Source organism: Oreochromis niloticus, unplaced genomic scaffold (genome assembly GCF_001858045.2).
Source record: "Oreochromis niloticus isolate F11D_XX unplaced genomic scaffold, O_niloticus_UMD_NMBU tig00001767_pilon, whole genome shotgun sequence".
Classification (NCBI taxonomy): Eukaryota; Metazoa; Chordata; class Actinopteri; order Cichliformes; family Cichlidae; genus Oreochromis; species Oreochromis niloticus.
In genome coordinates, this window is record NW_020327468.1 from 93,591 (window position 1) to 113,544 (window position 19,954).

The 19,954-nt window shown below is 44.7% G+C and overlaps 1 long non-coding RNA gene across 1 annotated transcript in view; it reads left to right on the top strand.

The window, feature by feature from the left end:
* Positions 1 to 2,561: 2,561 nt before the first annotated feature.
* Positions 2,562 to 19,954, top strand: part of LOC100699444 (NACHT, LRR and PYD domains-containing protein 12) — a gene marked incomplete at its 5' end in the record, with an annotated part of 29,055 nt that continues 11,662 nt past the window's right edge. The window contains 5 exons of the long non-coding RNA XR_003217621.1: positions 2,562 to 3,322; positions 7,247 to 7,420; positions 13,376 to 13,543; positions 13,833 to 14,006; positions 19,450 to 19,609. This is a non-coding gene — a long non-coding RNA (NACHT, LRR and PYD domains-containing protein 12). The remainder of the gene's footprint in view (positions 3,323 to 7,246; positions 7,421 to 13,375; positions 13,544 to 13,832; positions 14,007 to 19,449; positions 19,610 to 19,954) is intronic.

Below are 19,954 nucleotides of genomic sequence, written 5' to 3' on the forward strand. Positions count from 1 at the left end.
CTCATCATGTTGTCCTGTGACAATAAGTTTCCTAGCATAGCATTTAAAGTCTATAGTTCTAATCTAAGAGTTGTAGTTTGATCAGCAGAGACCAGAGCTGTGGATGTGATTGTGGTGAACCTTCACTCCTGAGACTGAACTTAGGAAATATTGTGAAATATTTACTCTCTATGCAGACGTCCTGGAGTCTTCATCTCACACCTGCTGCACACAGAGAAAAATCTGATTAGTTTAACTCAGAGGAAAACTTGTCCTGATCAAAATGAGCTTGGGGGGAAAAGAACAGGAGAATCACATAAATAATAAATGAATGAATACTGGAGCTACTTGAGCCAGTGTGGACATAGAGTCACCAGGAGAACCCAACGACGCTACAGAAGCTGATCTGTTAGTGTTCCCTTTGATTGCTTCCTTTCCTCAGTCTTTCTTATCTCTCCTCCTTCTTTTGTAATTGTTGTTTGATTTGACACTAGGACCAGTGTGCAGTGTGGGCTGCCCTCAGACTGAGTGGGAGTGGGTCGGCCCACTGCATGACCCCCTGACTGTGACAGAGTCAGCAGTGGGTTGATTGTAATAACTTCTGTGTCGGCCCCTCTCAACAGTTTCTGACCATGTTTCTGTTGCAGACATGCTAACAATGCTAATGTTAAACGCTGCATAACTAATACTGGGACAAGAACTACATGTTGTGTTGTTCAATCAGAAAGAATCAGCAAAGACAAAGATGTTTGGACTTGTGTTTGATCCTGCAGCTGGAACAGCTGTCAGAAACCACATCTGTAATGTGGCACCGAGTACAGTCTGACTGACAGCTGGGACACTTCTTACATTCATTCATGTTTTAGCTGCTTAGAGGTGATGCTGGAGGGGAACCTGCTCGACTTGGATATGATTCTGTAACTAATCAGTTACTTCTGTAAAGTAATCAAAATGACCTAAACTAAGCTAATCTGCACACTGACTGGAAAACATGAAGAATATAAGCAGCGCCCTCTGATGGAAGGCTTTTATTGTGAAGTCTTTTCAGGAAGTGTGTATTCATAGCAAACTGCAGGCAGATCACTGAGTGTTTAATAAGACAGGCAGACAGGAAAAGCAGCTCATTAGTGTTGATGAAATCAAAGAAGCATCACTTTGTTTCCAGACTGAACGCTGCCTTCAAACAGAAAAGTATCTCCACTTTACTCTGTGACCATCACAACTTCTGCACAAACTGTTATATTTGAATAGTTTTTAGCAAACATTTTAGTGATGAAGAAATGTGTTCACAGGAAGAGGAAGATGAGTGGTGTGTGTGAGGAGGAGCAGCTGTCCTGCTGTGCTTTGTGTCAGGACGTCCTGAAGGATCCAGTCTCTACCAGCTGTGGATCCAGATCCAGACCCAGAGCTGGACTGCAGACAGCCAGTCAGAGCAGCTGTGTACAAAGTAAGACTGAACATCTGTCTGCTGATGGACTCGTTTCTGAAAACTGGACTTCTTGTTGTTGTTCAGACATTGAAGAGTTTTCTTTCTGTTTCTCTTTCTTTCAGCAGATGTTGGTCTGCAGGAGGTTTTAGATGAACATAAGATCAGTCTGAGGAGGAGATGTGAACGTGTGACTGAAGGCAGTGATGAAACAGGAAGTAGAACCCTCCTCAACACAATCTACACTGAGCTCTACATCACAGAGGGACAGAGTGAAGAGGTTCATACCCAACATGAGGTGAGGCAGCTGGAGACAGCTTCCAAGATGGACGCCCTCCATGACGCTCCAATCAGGTGCCAGGACATCTTTAAAGCCTTACCTGACCAACAGAGACCCATCAGAGTGGTTCTGACCAACGGCGTGGCTGGTGTTGGAAAAACCTTCTCAGTGCAGAAGTTCACTCTGGACTGGGCAGAGGGCTTGGAGAACCAACATGTCAGTGTGGTGGTTCTGCTTTCATTCAGGGAGCTGAACCTGATCAGAGATGAGCAGTACAGTCTTCTGGAGCTGCTCCATGTTTTCCATCCAACATTACAGAAGGTCACAGCAGAGAAGCTGGCTGTCTCTCAGCTTTTGTTCATCTTTGACGGCCTGGATGAAAGCAGACTTTCATTGGATTTCACCAACAGGAAGCTGCTGTCTGATGTCACACAGAAGTCATCAGTCAGCCAGCTGCTGACAAACCTCATCCAGGGGAATCTGCTTCCCTCGGCTCTCGTCTGGATAACTTCCCGACCTGCAGCAGCCAATCAGATCCCTCCTACATGTGTTGACAGGCTAACAGAAGTACGAGGCTTCACTGACGCCCAAAAGGAGGAGTACTTCAGGAGGAGATTCAGTGATGAAGAGCTGTCCAGCAGAATCATCTCCCACATGAAGACATCCAGGAGCCTCCACATCATGTGTAGTATCCCAGTCTTCTGCTGGATCACTGCTACAGTTCTGGAGCACATGTTGACTACAGAGCAGAGAGGAGAGCTGCCCAAGACCCTGACTGACATGTACTCACACTTCCTGCTGGTTCAGACAAAGAGGAAGAAGAACAAGTACCATGAGGGACATGAGACGAGTCCACAGGAGCTGACGGAGGCTGACAGGGAAGTTCTTCTGAAGCTGGGGAGGCTGGCGTTTGAACATCTGGAGAAAGGAAACATCATGTTCTACCAAGAAGACCTGGAGCAGTGTGGTCTGGATGTGACAGAGGCCTCGGTGTACTCAGGAGTTTGTACAGAGATCTTCAAAAGAGAGTGTGTGATCTTCCAGAAACCAGTCTACTGCTTTGTTCATCTGAGCATTCAGGAGTTTCTGGCTGCTGTCTACATGTTCCACTGTTTCACCAATAGGAACACAGAGGTGCTGAAGAACTTCCTCGGGAACAAATATAAAGAGTCATCGTTGGATGATTTTCTGAAGCAAGTCATGAGAAAATCCCTCCAGAGTCAAAATGGCCACCTGGACCTGTTTGTTCGCTTCCTTCATGGCCTCTGTCTGGAGTCCAACCAGAGACTCTTAGTAGGTCTTCTGGGTCAGACAGAGAACAGTCCAGGAATCATCCAGAGAGTCACCAAGAACCTGAGGAAAGTGAACAGTGATAAAATCTCTCCTGACAGAAGCCTCAACATCTTCCACTGTCTGATGGAGATGAACGACCTCTCAGTACACCAGGAGATCCAAAAGTTCCTGAAGTCAGAGAAAGGATCAAAGAAGAAACTCACTGAGATCCAGTGCTCAGCTCTGGCCTTCATGCTGCAGATGTCAGAGGAGGTTCTGGATGAGTTGGACCTGCAGAAGTACAACACATCAAAACGGGGACGACTGAGACTGATTCCAGCTGTGAGGAACTGCAGGAAGGCTCGGTGAGTCACACTTGATTATTCAACATCATCAGCATAGAGCAGTAGATTTGTTATCCAGAAATACACCAAGTGTCTGTGGGTTATTAAAGTCTGAATTTGAAATCAAGGAAAACTAACAGTTTAGCTCATATTTCTAAATTAAGCTATCTCTCAGTTTTATTTTGTATCTGGATACAGAGCATAGTCATTAAGATACATTCTTATGGTTTTATGTCACTCAGATATATATATGTATATATATATGTATGTATATGTATATATATGTATATAGAATAGAATAGAATAGAATAGAATAGCCTTTATTGTCATTGTACAGGGTACAACGAAATTGGAGTGCCACTCCCTTGGTGCAAAATGCAATAATAAATATAATAAATAAAAAATAGTAAGATATAAAAGGTACAATAAAACAAACATAAGTACTCAAACAAAAGTAAGTATGATATTTACAGGATAGCAGCATTAATATAATGACAGTATGACAGTATGAATAGCAGCATAATATAATGACAGTGACAGTATGATATATCTAAGCAGGTTCAATTGTTTTTGTGCTTATTTGCAATGGTGATAGCTCTGGGAAAGAAGCTATCCCTGAATCTGTTTGTCCTGGTTTTATGTGACCTGTACCGTCGGCCTGACGGTAATAGTTCAAACAGTTGATTGCTGGGGTGAGAGTAGTCCTTGATGATATTGCCAGCTCTGCTGAGGTACCGAGAGTTTGCAATGACCTCCAGGCTGGGCAGAGAGCAGCCAGTGATCTTCTGGGCTGTGTTGATGACCCTCTGCAGTGCTTTCCTGTCTGCAGCTGAGCACCCTGCATACCATGTTGTTATGCCGTACGTTAGGATGCTCTCTATGGTGGCTCTGTAGAATGTCACCAGCAGCCTCTCCTCCAGGTTGCTCCTCCTGAGCACTCTCAGAAAGTGGAGACGCTGCTGGGCCTTTTTTACCACCGCCGTGGTATTTGCAGTCCAGGAGAGATCATCAGAGATCTGCACGCCCAGAAACCTCATGGAGTGTACCCTCTCCACACGGTTCCCGTGAATGTAAAGTGGGGCCGGGTCTGCTCTTCCCTTCCTAAAGTCCAAGATGAGTTCTTTAGTTTTTGTGGTGTTCAGTTGGAGGTTGTTAACTGAACACCACTCAGTCAGTCTGTTGACCTCATCTCTGTAGTCCGACTCATCCCCCCTTGAGATGAGTCCAACCACAGTGGTGTCATCCGCAAACTTTATGATGGTGTTTGAGAGATGGGTAGGGGAGCAGTCGGATGTGTAGAGCGTAAACAGGAGGGGACTCAGAACACATCCTTGTGGAGACCCGGTGCTGAGTGTGATGGTGCTGGACAGGTGGGGGCCGAGTCTGACAGACTGAGGTCTGTTTGTCAGGAAGTCCTTGATCCAGAGGCAGATGGGGGTGGAGAGTCCCAGGTGAGACAGTTTCTGGACCAGGATCTCCGGGATGATATGATTGAATGCTGAGCTGAAGTCCAGGAAGAGCATTCTCACATAGCTTCCTCGGTGCTCCAGATGACTGAGCGCAGTGTGGAGCGCTATGGTGATAGCGTCCTCGGTGGATCGATTGTATATATATATGTATATATACATGTATGTATATATATGTATATATATATATATATATGTATATATATGTATATATATATATATGTATATATATGTATATATGGGGTGCAACGATACACAAAATTCACAGTTTGGTTCGGTTCGGTTCGATATTTTTTCGATACAAAAAAAATGTTCCTGCCTTTTTTAATCTTTAATTTATCAAAATGATAAATATTTCTTTTAACTCAAAAGTACAGTTTTTAAATTAAATGTTGCTGAAACAACAAACTAATAAAAAATAAATCTATCTGATCGGGAAATCACTCATCTGTGGAAAAGAGAGTTTATTACAGAGAAATGACTCTATACAGCTTATACAAAAACAACAAGGAATATTTTAACGGGGCTCAAGTACTCTCAGCATTTCCTGCAACGGTTGCGTGTCTACAGCAATAAAAGTAGACATTGCCCTGTCGATTTCTTTTGCCCTCTAAGAATCATGTGCTAACGGCTGTCTAAATGACTCGGGTATAGTTTGTAGCATGCGTGCTTTTTGTCTGCTTCCATTTGTCTTTTCACTAGCGTGATGTTGGCATAAATGTGCAGTCATATTCGTTGTGTTCCCACCGATGTAATACACACACATATCTGTCCTCTCCTCTTTGACTCCCATCACCCTCTGGAACACAAACTTGGAGTAATCAGGACCCTACACCACCGGGCAAAACATGTTCCCTCTAAGCCTGAAGGGAAAAAAGAAGGAACACACACACGTAAAGGAAGCACTTAAAACATGTGGTTATCCTAATTGGGCGTTCATAAAGTCAGTAAAGATGCACAGAAAAGAAGATCAGACACCAGCGAGGGAGGATAAGAAGGACAGACGCAACAACGTTGTCATCCCCTATGTAGCCGGTGTATCAGAGAAACTCAGGAGAGTTTTCTCCAAGCACGACATCCCAGTGTACTTCAGACCCAGCAACACACTCAGACAGAAACTGGTTCACCCTAAAGACAAAACTCCTAAACACAAACTGAACAACGTGGTGTATGCTGTACAGTGCAGTGAGGAATGCCCGGACCTCTACATCGGAGAGACCAAACAGCCACTTCACAAGTGCACAACATAGAAGAGCCACCTCCACAGGACAAGACTCAGCAGTTCATCTGCATCTTAAGGTCAAAGGTCACTCTTTCGAGGATGCCAATGTTCACATTTTGGACAGAGAGGACAGATGGTTTGAAAGAGGAGTGAAAGAAGCCATTTACGTCCACTGTGAGCGACCATCTTTGAACAGAGGCGGTGGTTTACGACACCAATTGTCTGCCATCTATAATCCAGTTTTGAGATCCCTCCCCAGACGCCTTAACGCCCACTCACATCCTGGGCCATCTGACCTCAGGAAATCACATGACAAGGTGGGGCCAGGTTTCACAATGAGCTCACAAGAAAAACCCTGGCTGATTGTGACCCACACCCGCTTTCACACCTTGGCTCATGTGATTAGAGGATCACCAGGGGGTCCTTTGTCCCTCTTTGGGGGGAAACTCCCACTGGGTTTAAATCTGGGACTCTCGGCCATTTGACCCTAGAACTGAAGAAGCTTCTCGGATGAGAGGTGAAACGTCTTCAAGCAACTTAAAGAAGTCCAGACGCTTTTCTTTGCAAACTCCTTTGACCCCTAACTATATGCTTTAGCAAAAAGGAAAGTTTGAAGCCTAATCTTGAAAGTAGAGATAGTGTCTGTCTCCTGAATCCAAACTGGAAGCTGGTTCCACAGAAGAGGGGCCTGAAAACTGAAGGCTCTGCCTCCCATTCTACTTTTAAATACTCTAGGAACAACAAGTAGGCCTGCAGAGCGAGAGCAAAGTGCTCTAATAGGGTGATATGGTACTACAAGGTCATTAAGATAAGATGGGGCCTGATTATTTAAGACCTTGTATGTGAGGAGCAGGATTTTGAATTCGGGATTTAACAGGAAGCCAAAACAGGACAAATATGCTCTCTCTTCCTAGTCCCTGTCAGGACTCTTGCTGCAGCATTTTGGATTAACTGAAGGCTTTTCAGGGAGTTTTTAGGACATCCTGATAATAATGAATTACAGTAGTCCAGCCTGGAAGTAATGAATGCAAGAACTAGTTTTTCAGCATCACTCTGAGACAGGATATTTCATCCCTTCACACAGCTTAGTTAATATTATTTCACTTCACCTGTCTCTGTCTGCTCTACATTTTAAGTGTGCCAGAAGTTGTAGGAAAAAGGAGAAGCTAGTGTCTGTCTATTATATGCATGCAGTCTGTTCATAATGCAGATTTTCTGCTGTTATAATAACACATTTTATATTTTCTATAATCACAGACTGACTCGGTGTGGACTCTCAGAGACTCACTGTGAAGTTGTAGCTTCAGCTCTGAAGTCCAACCCCTCCCATCTGACAGAGCTGGACATGAGTGAGAACAAGCTGCAGGATTCAGCAGTGAAGCTTCTGTGTGCTGGACTGGAGAGTCCAAACTGTCGACTGGAGACTCTGAGGTGAGTTCACTGACTGCAGCTGTTGTTTTTTTTCTATATTTCAGATCCTTGACTGATTTTTGAAAATTTCTTTAGTTGCTATATGTCCAGGATGTGTCTGAAGAGAAATGTGAAGACGTTTGAGTGCTTTCAGAAATGTTGTCTTTCCAAACGACAACAGTTTAAGCAGATTTCATTTAGAGACTTAGACTTAGAGACTTAGAGCTTTTTATTGTCATTGTGCAATTTCTTGCACAGCAAAATTGGGTAGCTGGACCACAAAGGTGCTAAAGTAAGAAGAAGAGAAACCAATATACAACGAAGGCGGAAAAAAGTAAATAAATAAATAAATAAATAGATAAGTAGAATAAAATACAAAGCAGTGTATATGTATACATATGTGAGTGGAACTATATACATGGTGTATGTGTAGGAAACATTGAACAGACTGGGACCAAAATAATTGCACATGAGCCATAAATATTGCACAGAAACATGGAAAGACTGAGATATTGCACATAGATGATCAACAGCAGTGTCAGGGTGGATGTGTTGGGGAAGTCTTTACACACTCTTAGTTTGCATTAATAGTTCTGACAGCCCACGGGAAGAAGCTGTTCTTTAGTCTGTTGGTTTTGCACCTGATGGATCTGAGCCTTTTTCCAGAAGGCAGGATGTTGAAGAGGTGGTGGTTAGGATGGAGGTGGTCCTTTATAATTGCACTGGCTCTGGAGAGACATCTTGAGCTGGCAATTAAGTCCAGGGAGGGGAGTGGACAGCCGATCACCTTCTCTGCAGTTCTGATGACCCTCTGTAGTCTCTTCTTGTCAGCTGTTGTGCAACCAGCGTACCACACAGGGATGGCGTGCACCAGCACACTCTCGATAGTGGCATGGTAGAAGGACACTAGGAGTTCAGCCTGCAGCCTGTTCCATCTCAGAACCCTCAAGAAATGGAGGCGCTGCTGGGCTTTCTTTACTAGGGCTGATGTGTTTGTGGACCAGGATAGGTTCCTCGGATATGTGGGTGCCGAGGAACTTAAAGGAGGACACCCTCTCCACATAGTCACCTTTTATGGATAGGGGAGGGGGATCAGTTCTTGTTTTGGGGAAGTCCATGACCACTTCCTTGGTTTTCTTGGTGTTTAGGGTGAGGTTATTGTAGTTACACCATTCTGACAGTCGCTGGACCTCATCCCTGTAGGCGGTGTCATCATCGTTGGTGATGAGCCCCATCAGAGTGGTGTCGTCTGCAAATTTGATGATGATGTTGCAGGGGTGCGTAGGGGTGCAGTCACTGGTGTAGATGGTGTATAAGAGTGGACTCAGCACACATCCCTGTGGTGAGCCAGTGCTGAGTGACAAGGTGGATGATTGCTGGTTGCAAACCTTGACTGATTGTGAGCGGTCTGTGAGGAAGTTTTTGATCCATGCACAAGTGGAGGGGGGGAAGTCCAAGTTTACCAGCTTGTCTATAAGAATGTCTGGGATGATGGTATTGAAGGCCGAGCTGTAATCAACAAAGAGCATCCTTACTGATGTCCCAGGATTCTCCAGGTGGTGCAGAGCGAAGTGGAGAGCAGTGGAAATTGCATCCTCTGTGGACCTATTTGCCCTGTAGGCAAACTGGTGGGGGTCGAAGCTGGGTGGGAGGCAGTCCTTTATGTGTTTTAGGACCAGCTTCTCAAAGCACTTAGCAACCACTGGAGTCAGTGCGATGGGTCTGTAGTCACTGAGGCTACTGATGGTGGTGGACTTGGGGACTGGGACTATTGTTGATGATTTCAGGCAGTGAGGGACAGTGGCATGTGTCAGGGAGAGGTTGAATAGTCTGGTGAACACAGGAGCCAGCTGGTCGGCACAGGCTTTGAGCACTCTACCAGGTATTCCGTCGGGGCCAGCAGCTTTCCTCTGATTCACTGCTCTGAACACATTGCGGACCTGATGTTGTTGGAGGCTAAATGTGTGGGGGCTGTGCTCAGAGGACGCTGTGGGCAGGGTGGTGTGCATGGTGGGGATGACGGCAGTTTTCTCGAAGCGGGCAAAAAAGTGGTTAAGTTCCTCCGCTAACGAGATGTCCATGTTATCTATATTTGTCCCATTGGCTTTGTAATTGGTGATGTGTTTCAGGCCCTCCCATACCTTCCTGGAGTTGTTGTCAGAGAGGTGATCTGATAGCTTGTTTGAGTAGTCCAGTTTTGCTGCTCTGATGCCTTTTTTAAGGTCTGCTCCTGCTCTGCTGAACATGTCCTGGTCCCCAGATTTGTATGCAGAGTTGCGTGCCTTTAACAGTGCCTGAACCTTGCTTGTCATCCAGGGTTTATGGTTGGGGTAGACCCGGACCCGCTTTTCTGTGGTGACAGTGTCCATGCAGTGTTTGATGTAACCCAGCACTGCGGTTGTGTGAGTCTCTAGGTCATCCTGTTCAAAGACACTCCACTCTGTGAGAGCAAAACAGTCCTGCAATTGAGCGAGAGCTTCCTCAGAAACGGTGTTAATGGTTCTGATGGTGTGCTTTGTCCTTTTCCTGAGTGGTGTGTATGCCGGGACAAGAAGTAGAGAGAGGTGGCGACATGCTCAGGTGGGGGAGGGGAACAGATCTGTAGGCTTGCTCGATATTTGAGTAAACATGATCCAAGCTGTTATTTCCTCTCGTAGGGCATTTCACATGTTGTACAAATTTAGGCAGCACAGTTCTTAAGCATGCTCTGTTGAAATCCCCTGCAATGATGTGTACTCCCTCTGGGTATGTCCGTTGCTGTTCGGAGATAATGTCGTGCAGGTATGCAAGGGCTGAGCTAGCATTAGCGTCTGGTGGTATGTAGACTGCTGTTATTAGCACTGCAGGCAGTTCTCTGGGCAAGTAGAAAGGTCTGCACATGACAGACATTGCCTCTATGTCCGGGGAGCAGACTGTGGTGATGATCTTAGTGTTTGTGCACCAGTTGTTATGTGTGTAAATACACAAACCTCCTCCTCTGCTTTTCCCCACTGTAGCCTTTCTGTCGCTGCGGTGCATTGTGCGGCCCGCTAGCCGCACGGAGGCGTCGGGAATGCCCTCTCGTAGCCATGTCTCCGTGACGACCAGGACACAGCAGTCGCGGACGATTGGCTGTGCCGCGAGAAGTAGGTTCAGTTCGTCTATTTTGTTGACGACCGACCGTGCGTTGGTCAGAAAGATGCTAGGGAGCAGTGGTTTGAAAGGCTGCCTCTTTAGCCTGGCTAGCAGGCCCGACCGGCATCCCCGCTTTTGTTTGCGTTCCTTTCGCCGCCTGCGTTTCTTGGCAGAGCCGAAAACAATCCACGGAGCACCCGATGTTCTTGCTATCTCCGGGGGGATGTTGTGCACCCTCTGATAATCACTGGTAATGGGGATCTGGCTGTTATATCCGATCTCGCATAATTCCAGATGGTTGTAGGAAAATTTGGCTTCACAATAAGGAAAACAAAAGAAGAAGAAAAAGAGGAGAAACGAAAAAGAAAGGCACCTAAGTGGAGAGCATAGAGCCGCTGCGTCTGTGTGCGCCGCCATCTTGCTAACTTTAATTTAAATTTAGAAGTGGAGTGGTGATGGGGAGATGTTTGACAGGACAGTGTTTCAGCCTCCACAGGTTCATGTTGTGCTCCATCAGTCAGTGAAGATGAAGTCAGTGCTGATGAGGCTGTAGAGTGTGTGAGGGATGTGAATGAGGATGATGAAGATCTGATGATAGCAGATACAAACAGGCTGCAGAGACTTTGAGCTTGTGTAGAACAGATAGACATGACAAAGGTACTAAAGGTGAAGTTAGGAGCTGTGATGATGTTCATGTATCAGATAGGGCTGCACGATTTTGCATAAAATGAGAATCACGATTTTTTTGCTTAGAATTGAGATCACGATTCTCTCACGATTTTCTTTTCCAATATAAATATTTATTGCACTTATTAACTGCACATCAACTTCGTAACAGTTGAAACTGAACATAAAAACAATAAATAAACATAAAAACAATAAATGCCTCACATTTTGTGGTTGCCGCAAAATGTTGTACTGCTTGAAATTCCGTCTCCACCGTTGCTCGACACTGCGTGTATAGAGCAGGTAGTGCAACAATAGAAAAATAGTTGCGGGACGGCACTGTGTAGCGTTTGTCTAGGGTGTTGATCATTTTCCTAAATCCCTCGTTTTGCACAGTGTTGATATATCTTTGGTCAGGTGATAAGTAATAGCCTCCGTAATTTCTTTGTGCCCGCGGGAGTTCGACATGTATAGGGAAGCGCTGTATAAGGTTCCCGTTATTGATGTTTGGGTGGTTGACCGGGACGAATTTTCTCCTGTCACTTTCTCGTCATCCCTGACGTGCTCTCCGTTGTTTTTCCCCTGCCAATTTGAGCATCACGGCACAGCTTCTGTATCACATGGTATAAGGCTCCGCCCTTGTCATTTGTTGAGCAGGAAGAGGGAGCGCTTGTTTTCATGCAGATTACGTCCCGGATCAAAATGCGGTACAATCGTCGTCGTCTTTTTTTTTTTTTTTTTTTTTTTTTTTTTTAAAATCGTTGCCATTTGGAAATGAGATCGCGCATAAGTATGAATCGAGATCGCGATTTTCTAACGATTAATCGTGCAGCCCTAGTATCAGAAGCTGATCTGGCTGCTACAGAGACGACCCACACAGCTGCTGTGGTGAGGTGTGTGTTAAAGCAGAGGAACACAGAGCAGCCTAACAGGTCCAAACATGACAACAAAGCAGGATTCAGGCTCTGTGAGAGGATTTCAAACAGAAACTGGAGAAGAGAAAGGACTCTGTTGGACTACAGAAAGAAGGCAGCTGAGACCAGTCCAAGTGTTTCCATGGAGCCCAGTCTAACATTCATTTATACACTAACGTACAGAGGTGAATACAGTTCACAAGGAAATGAGAAATGTTCAAAACAGAAGCTGATAAAAACACAGAAAGACCTTTACACTTTAAAAATCAAAATTTCAGATATCAGAGAGTCCTCTGTGGGCTCTCATTCTCACACACACTTTTATATCTCTGAAGGCAGTTTCTCCAGAGACTGTCATCTGAGTTAGGCCTGTCACTGAAATGATCTTTTCTTTCTTTTATTCTTTTTCGGAATTTTAGTTAAACTCAAACTTCTTTATAGTTAATGCTTATGTTCTGATCAGGATAATGAACTATCAACAAGTATGAATCATAATTCTGTGTTTAACCCTTACAACATTTAACAGTATGTCTTTGTTCAGAAATATGATAGGCTCGTGACACAGTTCTTAGCTTCTTAAACTCAGACATGAATTAAAAGATTGATGATGGATAATGTCTACACACAAAATCTAAAAATAGACATACATTAGAGAAACAATAGACATTCTCATGACTCAGACTACATCTCTTCTATCGTGTTGATCAGACTCCTATCTTGGATTTATCTTTGATTATCTACCTACTAGCAGACAAGAAAAACTTCTGTTTGAGGACTCTGACCATTTCCACCATGTTTTAACCCATAAGGCTGGGTTAGGGACACAGCTGGACAGCGTCACTGAGAGAGTACTGCACTTAATGTTTTAGATCTCTCTTTATTTTATTTTATTTTTTGCTTCGGAGCATAAGTGGATCACAGTTAAGTGAATATGTCAGATTTGTTCATCTTTTCTTCTCTTTCTGCATCATCAGTCTTTTTTTAATCTTTTCACACAGTTTTCCCAGGGATTAATAAAATATTCTGAAACTGATGTTCATAATCTAAAATGTACAGATATATCTGACAAGGTAAAAATTTCCTGCACTAGGGTCACTAAATGTAACAGCTTCTTACTGGTTTCTATTTAGAGCTAAAATTGTGATTTTGTGATGTTCTATCCAATTCCAGCCAGTCCTGAAACTTTTAATATTGCCAGATATAGTTAACTCATCACTGCACCATCACTAACCTTTAAATTCAACTGTCTGTGTGTGTTTGTGTTTGTGTTCTTTACTTCTAGACTGAGTGGCTGTAACCTCTCAGAGAGAAGCTGTGAAGCTCTGTGCTCAGTTCTCAGCTCCTGTAGCCTGAGAGAGCTAGACCTGTGTAACAACAACCTGCAAGATTCAGGAGTGAAGCTTCTGTCTGCTGCACTGCAGAGTCCACATTGTACACTGGAAATTCTGAGGTCAGAAAAACGATATTTATTTTTCATCGACGGAAACAATTAGCCAAATAACTCTTAGAGGTAATAAATGTCCACCTCATCCTCATGTAATTTCAGCTTAGTATTGTTTCATTATTTCCAAATTACAGTAAATTGCCACATTTCTCTGGTGTTTAAAATACTGAAATGCCAATTCTAGCCAGTCCCGAAACATTCAATATTGCCAGACCTAGTAATTCATTACTGCCCCAACAATAACCTTTAAATTCTGCTTTGTGTGCTTGTGTGTGTTTGTGTTCTTTATTTTTAGACTGAGTGGCTGCAACCTCTCAGAGAGAAGCTGTGAAGCTCTGTGCCCAGTTCTCAGCTTGCAGTCCTCTAGTCTGAGAGAGCTGGACCTGAGTCACAGTGACCTGGGGGAGTCAGGAGCGACACTTATGTCTGCCGCACTGCAGAGTCCACACTGTAAATTGGAATCTCTAAGGTCAGGATTCAGTGTCTTCCTCTTAGCAATATTTGGAATCTTTATTCCATTACTGGACAAATGGTTAAAAGTTCTAGAATTGTCAGACACCTTTTATTTACCTTGGCTGTGAATACTTGAATTACTCTCTGTATTTTCATAACAGTATTAGTGCTGCAACTGAAGATTATTTTTGGTAGTCCGTAATCTACAAATTTTTCTTTGATTAGTGAATTACCAAAAGTTGAATCTGTTCATCTGGACGTAGCGTTTTGTGGGAGAAACGTTTCGTCACTCATCCAATGTATCCAAATGTACTGTTTATAAGGTTTGGGGAAACCTGCAGTCAGCTGAGACTGAAGAAGTCACTTGGGTGAGTGACGAAACGTTTCTCCCACAAAACGCTACGTCCAGATGAACAGATTCAACTTTTGGAGATTTACTTTCCTGGATGATTGAGAATGCATCAAGACGATTAGTGAATTACTTTACGATTATTTTATTAACTCTTATCTCCACTTCCTGTGGGAAACCTGCATTTCCAGGCTCCAGTACCTCACCTGCTAATACCAAAAAGGTTTCCAAAGTTTACAGATCATTCAGTTCATACCTTCATGATTGCAGAGGGCAAGTTCTGCAGGGCAGTCTGCAAAATGCTTTCACATTTTTTTTAAGTTTTGGTGCCTATTTCCTTCTTTCCTCCTGTTTTGCTGTTTGTACTACATTCTTCTTTATTGTGAATGTTGTGCGCATGCGTCAACCAGCGTGCAGCCTGTTACAGTCGCTCCTGCCTTTTCTCTTAGTTTAGCTCTTTTTCTTACGTATTCTTTTTTTTTCCTGACTTGTATTTTCACCCGTTTATTATATTTTACTCAATCATGTGGATTGAGAGAGTTTTTCTTCTTCTGGTGGCTGTGGAACTGCTACTTTTATCAAGGAACAGGACCGCGGCACATCTCCTACACGCACGGACTGTTTACTCCAGAGATCAGCTGATCGCCCTGATGCCGGCCGGCTCGCTGGCCAGGCCCGCAGAAGTACCAGCTGAAATTTGGAGGAAAACACATCGGGGATGCAGAGGTCAAGGACAGAAGAGAAAAAAGAAGGAGACGGTTAGACAGCGGAGGGTCGAAGTGAGGAGGAGGTATAAACCGTGTCTGCCGTCTATGGTGATGGGAAACGTGAGGTCCTTAGCGAATAAAATCGACGAGCTCTCAGCACTGGCACGGAGTCAGAGGGAATACCGAGAGTGTAGCCTGATGTGTTTCACCGAATCATGGATGCACCAGGACATTCCCGACGAGAATGCCTCCGTGGAAGGCTTCCACACTGTTCGGGCGGACAGGGACAGCATCACTAGCGGTAAGCGGAAAGGAGGTGGGCTTGCTGTTTTAGTTAACAACCGGTGGTGTAACCCTGCCAACATAACAATCAAAGAAAGGATTTGTTGCCCGGACATTGAACTGTGTGCTGTTGGACTCAGGCCGTATTATTTACCCAGGGAATTCTCTCACGTCATCTTGGTGGCTGTTTATGTTCCTCCCTCTGCTAACTCCATAGCTGCATGTGACACTATCCACTCTGCCATAGCCCGGTTACAGACTCAGCACCCGAGTGCCCTTATTGTGATCTCGGGTGACTTCAACCATGTATCACTGGACAACACACTTCCAACATTCAAACAATATGTGGACTGTCCCACCAGGGGAGAGAAAATTCTAGATCTGCTGTATGCTAATGTAAAGGATGCATACAGCTCCTCCTCCCTCCCCCCACTTGGTAGGTCAGATCATAACCTGATTCACCTCACCCCCCGCTATGTGCCAATTGTGAGGAGGGAACCTGTGACCATGAGGAGCGTTAGGAGGTGGTCAGAGGAGGCCTTAGCGGAACTACAGGACTGTTTCGAGGTGACCGACTGGGAGACACTCTGTGAGCCTCACGCTGAGGACATCAATGGGCTTACTGAGTGTATAACAGACTACATAACTTTCTGCACCGACTCCATTGTTCCAACTCAGACTGTTCATTGTTACCCAAATAACAAGCCGTGGGTGACTAAGGACATTAAAGCCCTCCTCAACGACAAGAAGAGGGCTTTCAGAGGGGGCAATAAAGAGGAGGTGAGGAAGGTCCAGGTGTTACTTAAGGACAAGATCAGAGAGGCTAAGGACAATTACAGGAAGAAGCTGGAGTGGAAACTCCAGCAGAACAGCATGAGAGAGGTGTGGAGGGGCATGAAGACCATCACTGGATTCAGCCCAACCAACAGCAGGGGAGCTGAGGGAGGTGAGGACAGAGCTAACGAGTTGAATCTGTTTTTCAATAGATTCGACACCACAGTGTCTGCTCACACCCCCGTAACCTCACCTGTAGTCAGCCTGGAATCCAGAGCCACACCACTGGGCCAGCCTTTCTCTTCCCATAGTGCTGTGGCCTCCTGTGAGACTCCTGACACCCCTCCCCCACCCATCACCTTCACTCAATACCAGGTGGAGATGCAAATGAGGAGACTGCACTCAGGCAAGTCTGCTGGACCAGACGGAATGAGTCCCCTCGTCCTCAAGACCTGTGCCCCCCAGCTATGTGGAGTCTTTCATAAACTGTTTATGCTGAGTTTGAGTCTTCAGAGGGTCCCAGTGATGTGGAAGACATCATGCCTCGTCCCTATTCCAAAGATGCCACGTCCCACATCATGAAGACCCTGGAAAGGCTTGTCCTGAACCAGCTGCGACCCATTGTCAGACCACATCTGGATCCCCTTCAATTTGCCTATCAGCCTCGTCTCGGAACAGAGGACGCCATCATCTACCTGCTTGATCGTGTCTACACCCACCTGGACCAGCCAGCGAGCACTGTGAGGGTCATGTTTTTTGACTTTTCCAGTCCTTTCAACACCATCAGGCCGACCCTCCTGGGTGATAAGTTAGCAGCGATGCAGGTGGATGCTTCACTGGTGTCCTGGATTGTTGATTACCTGTCAGGAAGACCACAATATGTACGTCTCCCACAGTGTGTGTCTGACAAGGTAATCAGCAACACAGGGGCACCACAGGGGACTGTCCTCTCCCCCTTCCTCTTCACCCTCTACACCACGGACTTCAGCCACCGCACAGAGACCTGCCATCTTCAGAAGTTTTCTGATGACTCTGCGGTGGTTGGATGCATCAGCAGGGATGATGAGACAGAGTACTGGGCTGTGGTCGACTCCTTTGTCACGTGGTGTGAGCAGAATCATCTGCAGCTCAACGTGGCAAAGACCAAAGAACTGATCGTGGACTTCAGGAAGACAAGGAAACACTTGACCCCTGTTTAAATCCAGGGGGTCAGTGTTGACATTGTGGAGGATTATAAATACCTTGGAGTCCACATTGACAATAAACTGGACTGGGCTAAAAACACCAAAGCACTCTACAGGAAGGGCCAGAGTCGTCTCTATTTTTTGAGGCGACTGAGGTCCTTCAACATCTGCCACAAAATGCTGAGGATTTTCTACGAGTCTGTTGTGGCCAGTGCGATCCTCTATGCTGTGGCATGCTGGGGGAGCAGGCTGAGGGTCGCAGATGCCAACAGACTCAATAAACTGATCCGTAAGGCCAGTAGTGTTGTGGGGATGGAGCTGGACTCCCTCAAGGTGGTGTCGGAGAGGCGGATGTTGTCCAAAATAAAGACAATGTTGGATAACACCTCCCACCCACTCCATGACATGCTGGTCAGTCACAGGAGCACGTTCAGTGAGAGACTGAGAGTACCGAAAAGCACCACTGAACGTCACAGGAAATCATTCCTGCCCGTGGCCATCTCCCTGTATAATGCATCTGCTTAACATACTGGTTACAGCCACAACTACACGGTTCTTTTCCTGCTATTTATTATTGTGACTTATGTATATATATATATATATAGATATATATATTGTACTATTCTTAGTTACCGTGTTGTCTGTTTTGTTAATGTTGGTGTATAATGGAGCACTGTAACAAAGAAATAATTTCCCCCAGGGATCAATAAAGTATTCTGATTCTGATTCTGATCTGATTAATGTTATAGGCAATACTTCCCCCACAGCTTCCTGCATTGTTCCTGCACATGCAACTGCATTGCCCTTACAAAAGTCCAAATTCATATGTCAATCATATGTAAAAACTTGTATGATACCATATTACTGTGAGGCTGCAGGCGTTGGTCACCAGCATACATCCCCCAGATCAGCACTGATGCAGAAAGAGAAGAAGTCAGAAGTGAAAACAACAACAGTTTTTTCCAAACTTTTTCAGACAATGTCATGCCCACCCCACTATGGTGGGGGCTAAGGCAGGGAGGAGACACCAACACAAGACAACCAAAATTAATGAAAGAGAGGTACACCAGCTAGGCTAACCATCAGACAATATTTATTGACAGTTTTCTAGGCTACCCTAAGCTTACCTATTCAGCCTCCCACCAAAACACTCTACAGTTTAGCTTAACAGTTCAGCAGGAGTCAAAACCTGCCAGCTGGCCAGGGAGCTGCTCTTTTGTAATGATCCCTATTAGCCAATAGGTGGAGGCTTGACACCCCTGAAAGATAAGAGCAACAGAAAAACAAAGCAATGTATCTTGGCATGTAACAGACAAAGTCTCATGTTTTCAAAGTCTTGCAATAACTCCTAGCTACAATCTGTGAATCTCTGAACTTCTGTGCTGAAATATCATTAAAATGGCAGAAAAACTAACACAATCAATATAGTCGCGCCTTCAACCCAGCTGTGAAGGTTCAATGTGCTATGATTAAAGTAATCAAGAGGCGTACAAGTGACCAAAGCAACATTAAAACTTCAGATGGGACATCAGTTTTGGTTTGTGATGGAGCAGGTGACCCTGAACTATCCCTTTTATTATGCTGTTATAGTTTTTAGACTACATATGTCCTATTAACACTAGAACTAGAAATGTCCTATAAATATTTTTGAAATGATAGCCTCACAAACGAAAATCCTTGCTGCACAAACCAGCACAAATGAAACACAAATGTTCTAGAAACTCTTGTTAATATCTTTAAAATGATAGCGTCAAAAACGAACATTTTTGCAGCACAAACCAGCACAAACATGTGACACCACTCTTGTTGGATTTGAAGAATATCAGGGTGCCAACTTCACTCACATTTTGTCTTTGGCTCTTGATGTTTTTGTTTTTGCGCTTCACTTTTTTCCCCTCATTCTGCATCTGCTGGAGGTTTCTGCATGTCAAAAGGTTCTTCCTCCCCACTGTGGCCAAGTGCTCAACAGAAATTGTTGGATTGTAATATTGTAGAGCCTACTGCTACACAACTTGCGATCACTGTTCTCATCACTTGTTTTTTATAAAGCTAACTTGAATTGAATGGATGGAATGTATGAGGGGCAATGAATCTGAAAAAAAAAGGAAAAGCAAAGACAAACCTTCAATGATGTGTTCAAAGATGTTGTTTTTGTGTCTGCAGCCTGTCAGGCTGTCTGATCTCAGAGGAAGGCTGTACTTCTCTGGCCTCAGCTCTGAGCTCCAACCCCTCCCATCTGAGAGAGCTGGACCTGAGCTACAATCATCCAGGTGACTCAGGAATGAAGCTGCTATCGGCTGGACTGAAGGATCCAGGCTGGAGACTGGACACTGTCAGGTATGGAGAGAATGTCTGATAGAGGAGGAAGAGCTGGAAACATGTCCTGTGTTTTTCACTCACTTCCTGTTTGTTTCCTGCAGATGAGACATGAACAATCACACATGCAGGAATATTTTCAGGGACAGACAAACTAGTCTAGCTGGATAGTACATGGATATTTATGTAGGGGTCTCCAAGGAGACAGGTCACAGGCGTACCTGAGATAGATGCCAGTGTACCTAATAAAGTGTCAGCCATGTGTATGTTTCCCATGCTGTATGTCCACAGTGACAGAAGGATGAAACAAGGCTGTGAATCATTTCAGTCTGTGTGTGTGTGACAAAGAGGC